The 8,033-nt window shown below is 33.9% G+C and overlaps 1 long non-coding RNA gene across 1 annotated transcript; it reads left to right on the top strand.

The window, feature by feature from the left end:
• The first annotated feature begins 3,241 nt into the window (after positions 1 to 3,241).
• On the top strand, positions 3,242 to 7,761 carry LOC117216024. The gene is made up of 3 exons (XR_004489282.1): positions 3,242 to 3,263; positions 5,955 to 6,132; positions 7,538 to 7,761. It is a non-coding gene; the product is annotated as an uncharacterized LOC117216024 (long non-coding RNA).
• The last annotated feature ends 272 nt before the right edge of the window (positions 7,762 to 8,033 follow it).

Below are 8,033 nucleotides of genomic sequence, written 5' to 3'. Positions count from 1 at the left end.
TGCTCTTTCGTAGGGGCTCTTTCGTAGGGGCTCTTTCGTAGGGGCTCTTTCGTAGGGGCTCTTTCGTACAAATGGGATATACGTACCCTGAAAAATAAAAAAATAAATGAAAATGCAGGAAACGAATGACCAAAAGTATGAGAAAGAATTGTACACGCTTTATGACACAATATATGTGTACAATAAGAAATTTCAGGATATGATACTTCAGTAATACTCAATAGCATATATATATTTGAGGACTTACTCGAAAATGGCACCTCCTCCACCAATCTAAGAATGGCAATATTATGATTGTGTATGTTTTCTATTCCATTCACATGTGCACAATGTGCTGCGGTCAAAACATGCCTAGCCGTTATCAGGGAACCTCCGTACTTCCATAGTGGTTTGTCTGGGTTTCGGGGATTACGAAAACTTAATGCAGCGATCCATGGCCAAGCGCCTAAAATGCAATAGTCATAGTTGTGAATATACATAATTTTTTCTCACATAATGAGTAACAACGATTATTACCTATTCGATATTCGATCATACAGCAGACGATAAGTACATACGTACAAATACTCTGAAATAGAGATTTGATAAAGACAGAAATTAAATTTTTATTCCAGTGGAATATAAATTATTAAATAATTCTATATAATTTCTATTTGAACTATACTGAACTATAAAGTTCAAACGTGTAATTTCTGCCCTAACAGTTTTTGATCTCTATCCATATTATTACTCCTATATCAATTTTTTATTTCAAGCAAAAAGATACTCTTCCTAACATGAAGTAAAAGAAAGAAATAATTCAAGTCAATAAGTAAAGTTACTACCGATAAAATCATAGCATTATTATTTAGTCTAATTGAAATGTACATTGATGTGCTGTTTAATGCCTTTAAAGTTCATTCTTTGCAGTAAATGGCTTATTATTAATCGGAAAGAAAGACATAAAACGTGCCTTCTTGATTGTCCGGTGTGGTACGTACATTCTGGATCAAACAATTTTAAAACATTTATACAGTTCAAAGATGCGTAAGAAAGCGACACCGATTACTCAACTTTCGAAGTAAAAAGCCGATCAAGTCCACCGGATTGCCCTACAGACACGTATTAATCCGTAAGAGTTAATCATCATGTTGATAATAATTATCTAAAGAAACTCGCGTGAAAATATAAAATTTTAATTGATTAGATCAATAACACAATTGTTAGCCATACTTAAGAAAGAAAATGAAAATGAATGAATTGAAAGAAAAGGACTACCTTCAACCTCATTTTTTAAATAAACACTTTGTCAGTTTTGCGGTAAATAAATTCTTAGGAATTCAGGACAGTTTTTAGTGAATCATTTTGTTTCGACCGTTCGCGGAGAGACGCGATCGCGAGATAGCACGTCAACGAGAGTTGTAAGTTTCCGTTACGATTAAATAATCGACGCCACGAACTGATCGATCCCCTTATTTCGATTATGATAATAAGGGTAGTTCAATGAAATTCCACAGAATTAACACAAATAAATTAATGTTTATTTCAACAACTTATTAACTAGAAAGATATAAATGGAACAAAAAAAATGTAACTGCGTTTTGGTTGATAAGTAATGCGCGACATACCACATGTGTTGACGGTTCGACTTCTCGAAAAGTTCTGAACGCCTTTCGATTTTTTTCGTTTTTTCTGGAAGGCGACCCCCACTACGTTCGGATCACGCCACATTCTTTTACGCGAGGTAAAATACGGGCCACGAGTCGACGTTTCTGGAAGTCGCCCTGCTTAATGAACCATGCGCTTGCCACTACAATGTTTGTTTGCCGGGCAGACGCGACGATCCGTCTGCGACATTATAGTGCCGCGATCGATAGTTAAGAATATGACCTATGGTAAGCCGCATGGCGTAACATTCTCCCCCCGTTGAGAGGGTACGGATCAAACTAGCGAGGTGTGGTTGAAGTTCCCATCTTATTTCGTCTCGGTGGCTAGTTGTTCGGGTTTCTCGAGATCGGGTTGAATTGGCAGTGGGACAAGCCTTTTGACGCCCCGATCCAAAATGCTCTTTGCCGTCTGAACTGTAGCTGTCCGGATGACACCATCGGCGCCTGGATGAACCTTGATAACTCGGCCCAGAGGCCAATGCATGGAGGGAACGTTGTCCTCTCTGAGGATGACGATTGTGCCCTTTTGGATGCTGTGTCCACCCTTGCTCCATTTATTGCGGTTGGTTAGCTCGTTCAAATACTCCTTATGCCAGCGGTTCCAAAAATGTTGTTTAAGCTGTTGGATATGCTGCCATTTGGAGAGTCGGTTCGATGGAATGTCCCTGAAATCTCGATCACGTAAGCACATTAATGAATCGCCAATGAGGAAATGTCCGGGAGTGAGGGCTAGGAGATCATTTGGATCGGTGGAGATAGAAGTTAGCGGGCGGGAATTGAGGACTGCTTCTATTTCTATGATAAGAGTATTACGGTGTTAAGCTCATATGTTTCTGTTTCTCCACTCGCGCTGCGCCATAATATCCTTTGATATTTCCGATCCTCTGGTCGTACGAGGAATTGCCGATACATTTTCTCGATGTCGCCAGTGAGTACGTACTGATGAGCGCGGAATCTAATTAATATACAAAATAAATTGTGAATTGAGTCGAGAATATAGGATTTCCCCATTTTCATGATTATCGTGATTTTTGTATAAATATATTTTTTAAGATACTAATAATTAGGTACTTATAAATTAGTATTATCAATTATTTTGCATTTATAATTCCGCCTCTAGTATAAGTGTTAATTGAAAACTAACTTTATGTTTCAAAAAGTACTAGCAAAGTCGTTGAGTAACAAGCCACTGATGCTAACACAAATAGCATTGTCGTAATTAAATATTTCTAAATATTCATTTTTCATTTTGAACCTGTAGAAACAATTTATTATATATACTATTAGCTAAGTAATTGCATATTTAATTAAGTCGAAATATAAAACTTAGTTATTTTGATAATTTAGAAAATAAAAAACTGACAAACATTTCAATTTAATTTATGGTTGGAACAAAAGACAGTTATTTTTCATTAAATGAAATATTGCAATGCAGAGTACTTTCCAAAATACGCCGAGAGTATTCCTGATGGTGAAACGAGCGTTGCTTCATCGAACGCAGCTAAAGAAAACATCTATGTAGTTGGTGGTACGATGCCTGAAATAGAGGGCGATAAATTGTACAATACCTGTACTATTTGGGGTCCCGATGGAACTTTGATAGCAAAACACCGAAAGGTAAGTAATATATTCCTTTATGGCTTTGAATTTGAAAATATTGGGGTGAAGAAAGTGACTCTATCTAGGAATAATTTAGGAATATACATATGTACATACGTATACTATAACCAATTCTATAATTTACGGTTTATAAAATACGTTATGATACGGGAAACGCCCATTTTTGTTGTAATGTGTAATATAAATTTTTCACATATTTAAAATATTATTATATTTATTTTTTCTCCTTTTTAAACATCATTAAATGATAAGATTTTTTAATAAAAGAAAGTGATAAAAACGCTGTCAGTTATTAAATAAAAAATAATTAAAGTTTAGGAGTTGGTAACTTTGATATTAAATTACAAAAGTTGCAGCAATAGAATTAGCGACTACATTTTTATGTTATTAGGTACATCTATTCGACATCGACATTCCTAATAAGATTACTTTTCGAGAGAGTGATTCACTCAGTCCTGGTAACTCCCTAACGACGTTCGATGTGAAGGGCTGCAAAATAGGTATTGGCATTTGCTATGATATTAGATTCGAGGAAATGGCACGCATTTATCGGAACAAAGGTACAGTAACTTAATCGATCAATACTTAACTAGCAAAAAATTAAATATCTTTCTTAAATATATTCTATATAAAATTAATATAATCTGTAACTCAGTATAAAAAGAAGCTTAATTTAAAAAACCAGTATATTTGCTGAAAATGAAACAAATAAAAGAATTAAAAGCACAATAAGAGGACTGTCCTCGCATATTCAGAAATGATGGAATGTGAACCGTGCAACTACGAAGTTAATTGGTATTCGGTGGCTTCATATTTCCTGCTTCTATATGACCTGCTTCAATATGACCACTGGACCACTGCATTGGTCATTACTTCAGCGTTTCAGAGCGAATGATAATCAATTATACGTTGCCTGCATATCACCGGCTCGTGTTCCTTAAGCAAGTTACGTCGCATGGGGACATACACAGTTGACCAATCCCTGGGGAAAGATTCTTTACGATTTGGAAACTCAAGAGAATATGGCAGTCACCGATATCAAAAAAAAAAAATTTCAACAAATAAATAAAAAAAAAAAAGTCACCGATATCGGTAATTTACAGCTTAAAATTAAAAGCGAGAGATCCATGATGTAATTAATTTTTAGTCTCGTTAATTTATCGATTTAGCCATCTTCCTCTGTATTTGTTGAATTTATTAGTAAGCATTACTTATTACTTCGTATGTTTCTTTTTTCTATCAGATCTAAAAGTTGTTGAGGAAGTAAGGGCTCAGATACCTACATTTTCTCAGAGACGTACAGATTTGTACGACACTGTCTGTAAGAAGGAGTAACTCTACACTAAAACAGAAAATGTTTTTTTATAATATTTCTACTACGATATCCTTTTTCTGTGAATTATTACTAATTTCTTATCATTTGTACTACATGAATGACTCAATTAAGAAAACCAAAACGTTATAAATAATAATCTGTATATCTTGTGTATCAACATGTAATTGGATATTATAATAATATAGGAATGCTATAATAATATAGGATAATAATATAGGAGAATAATAATATAGAAAAAATACATGCTTTTAAACACCTTTAATATCGATCACATAAATTGTTATAATTCACAATGATTACGCATACATAAAAGACCCCTTGATAGTAAAATTTACGATCAAAAGGCAATTACGTATCGTTTAACAACATTTAATTTATAACACCTTTTAAACATTTAGACAGATTAACACATAACACTTCTTATATATAAACATCAATTCGAAGTTATCAGCTTGGAGAAATTGGTCGATTAATACCTGTAGATTGTCTGTCTCGTTGAAAGACTTAAAGAGAGCAAAAACATGATAATGCCGCTAATATAATATTCCTTCTTTCTTGTATCTGTCTGCCTCTCAGGTCGTTTTACTAATTACAATAAGTAATTTCGACTTCTTTGCGCTCTCTTTTAACGCATTTGAGACCGAAAGAAATTCATATCAGTCAGTAGGCAAGGGTATAATATACATATTTTATATATAACTTATGTAGTAATGTATATATCATGTTAATTTCATATTTTTTTCAATATAGAATTATTATATATATATATATATATATATATATATATATATATAACTGTACATAATACATTATAGAATAACATAGTATATAATTTTATATTTTAAAAATATGAGGCATACTATTTAAGATTGTCATCGATTTAAAATCAAAGTATGAAAAGGATATCTTGGAGAGAGTAAAACACAGAATCATTCTAACTAAACATTCAGATCGTACCGACACCTAGGTATCGTCTTACAATTAAATCTCGGTCTCGAATGGATTAAAATGAAATACATACTTGCAGCTTCAACATCTTCAATATCGAGGAGATTCAAACTTTACAAATAAATGTAAATTGCGATGTAGAACAAAGCGATGTAAAAAGGGAAAAAGGAGGAAAGAAGGAACAGGGAAGCAAAGAGAAGAAACGAATTTTTCATTTTCTCGAAACTGGATCAAGTTTCAATGCGTTAAAAGAGAGCGCAAAGAAGTCGAAATTACTTATTGTAATTAGTAAAACGACCTGAGAGGCAGACAGATACAAGAAAGAAGGAATATTATATTAGCGGCATTTTTGTAGCCATTATATATGGTTTCGATCGCATAATTAATCAGTATCAATTTACCAGTCTTTAACGGAAGGACAAAAAGAAGAGCAGACGGCACACAGACCGCAATCATGATCATTTTCAAGTAGAATCTCAAACTGCCGTACATCTTCGAAAACTTCGTTAGTCGTAAGGGATCAAAGGATTATGTCCGCGCTGCGGAAAATAGATGAGAAGCGGCTATTTCAACAACCACCGTGTAGGTACTGCACTAGCCAGAAGTATCTGCGACAGAAATCAGAATACACTCGTTTTTGCATGGTTGGATCAATTTCGCGTGGGACTAACGCGGGATAATTGCTCAACTCACGACTTTAACCAGCCCGCTTGATTCTCTGTAAATGCTTGAAATTGACGCTTGGATTCTTTCCAGATTAACTAGCTTTGCTCCTCCCTCCCTTTATCTATTTTCTTAGATCGACTTAGACTGCCACAACATATTATCTTTCTTCTTTTCTTTTCTTTTCTTTTCTTTCCTTTTGATCTTTTAAAGCCCTAAATCGCTGACTATTTTGTATACTATATATTTTGTACACTCAATTACTCTGTAAGTCATAAGTACATATGTTTTACAACGTTATTTGTCATATTTCAGTTAAACGCCAGAAAAGCCAGAAATATATTTTCAGCATGTTTTAACGCGCCCCTGGCAAAGATCTCAAAAACGAGTTGCGGCACAATTTAAAGCGACAAATAGCATCGCGTGTCTCGTTGTGGTAACACACGGTTCGCCAGCTTTTTAAAAGCGCTCTCCGTCTGCTTTTTCCTCTCTTCCCTGTCTCTTCGTTTTTCCTTAACAAGCGAAACCATTTTCGCGAGGACGAGAGTACGGAAATGACGTACTGGCAATTTTGTTTTGTGATAATACAAGCAGCTCGGTTTCAGTGAATTAAACTTGGCCCCAAGCTTCTACTTATCTACCTTCCTTTCCTTTATTTTCCCTTCTATATCGGTTTTGCGGTTTTCCACATTTCCATCACAATAAACCATGTTTTTTCTCGATTTTACATGTTAGCCAATGATTCACGGCAAAAGCGTCGACTGTAAAAATATTTGTAGTTGCAATAGCAACAAGTATGTTTTCTCAAATAGAAAATATTGGGAGCGTACACGCTGGCAAAACAATTCATGAATAGCTCGTCCTCTGCTTGTTATTTGTTTCGATACTGTTAGCAAACAAATTCATGAAACATACTGGTATAGCGTAAAATGAACATAAAAGTTTTGCGTACACTTGAGAGCTGAACTTTGGTTGTTATACGTATATTATACATATACGCACACAGTTATGTATATGTATATATATATATAGAAAATTCCTTAGAACTTTGAGCTTAATAACATATTAAAATCATTAACATTAAGGAGGTGAACTTTACTTACCAATTACCAAAGTTTCTTCCGCCAAATAATACATAAAAATTGAAAAAGATAATGTAACTAGTTTTAACTTTTTTTTGTGTTATAATTTGAATCACTCGATTTATCCGACTGAGGATGGTCGATCGCAATCTCAATTTATACGTATTCTCATCGCATGAAATAGATCACACGAGGGATTTTCAAAAGTCGATGGAATATTAATCGCGATTAATTATTTGTAGGTGTATTCTGTGCGGCTAAAGCAGTCACCTAATGAATTATTGAGTACCAGGAATGTTAGCGGTAAACAGGATTGCGGCTATGAATGATTCTCTAATGTCTATATTAGAGATGAATTTGATAATTTATCCTCATAATATGCAATCCGCTTTTAAGTGGAAATCATAATTAACAATTTCTGTTTGATTAAATATGAAGAGCAGATAAATCGATACGCTTAAATCAATATTAGAATTTCTTAACATTTTATCAAATATTTTAGCACTGTAAAAGCGTCGTAGTAGAGAAATATTAGGTTGTTCCAAAAGTTTCTTTCGTTTTATAAGAAAGTAATAGATGTACAACATTTTTCGTTTTATATTATTTTATTGAATTACGTGTGATCCACCTTTTTCCAATTTAATGTAAAATAATATAGAATAACATAAAACAAAATATGTTGTGCATCTGTCATTTCTTTATAAAACGAAAGAAACTTGGGACAACCTAATAGGAATT

This window comes from Bombus bifarius, unplaced genomic scaffold (assembly GCF_011952205.1).
Source record: "Bombus bifarius isolate JDL3187 unplaced genomic scaffold, Bbif_JDL3187 scf7180000010052_frag, whole genome shotgun sequence".
In the NCBI taxonomy this organism is placed as follows: Eukaryota; Metazoa; Arthropoda; class Insecta; order Hymenoptera; family Apidae; genus Bombus; species Bombus bifarius.
Note: the sequence above shows the minus strand (reverse complement) of the source record. Positions and strands in the feature narration are given on the sequence as shown.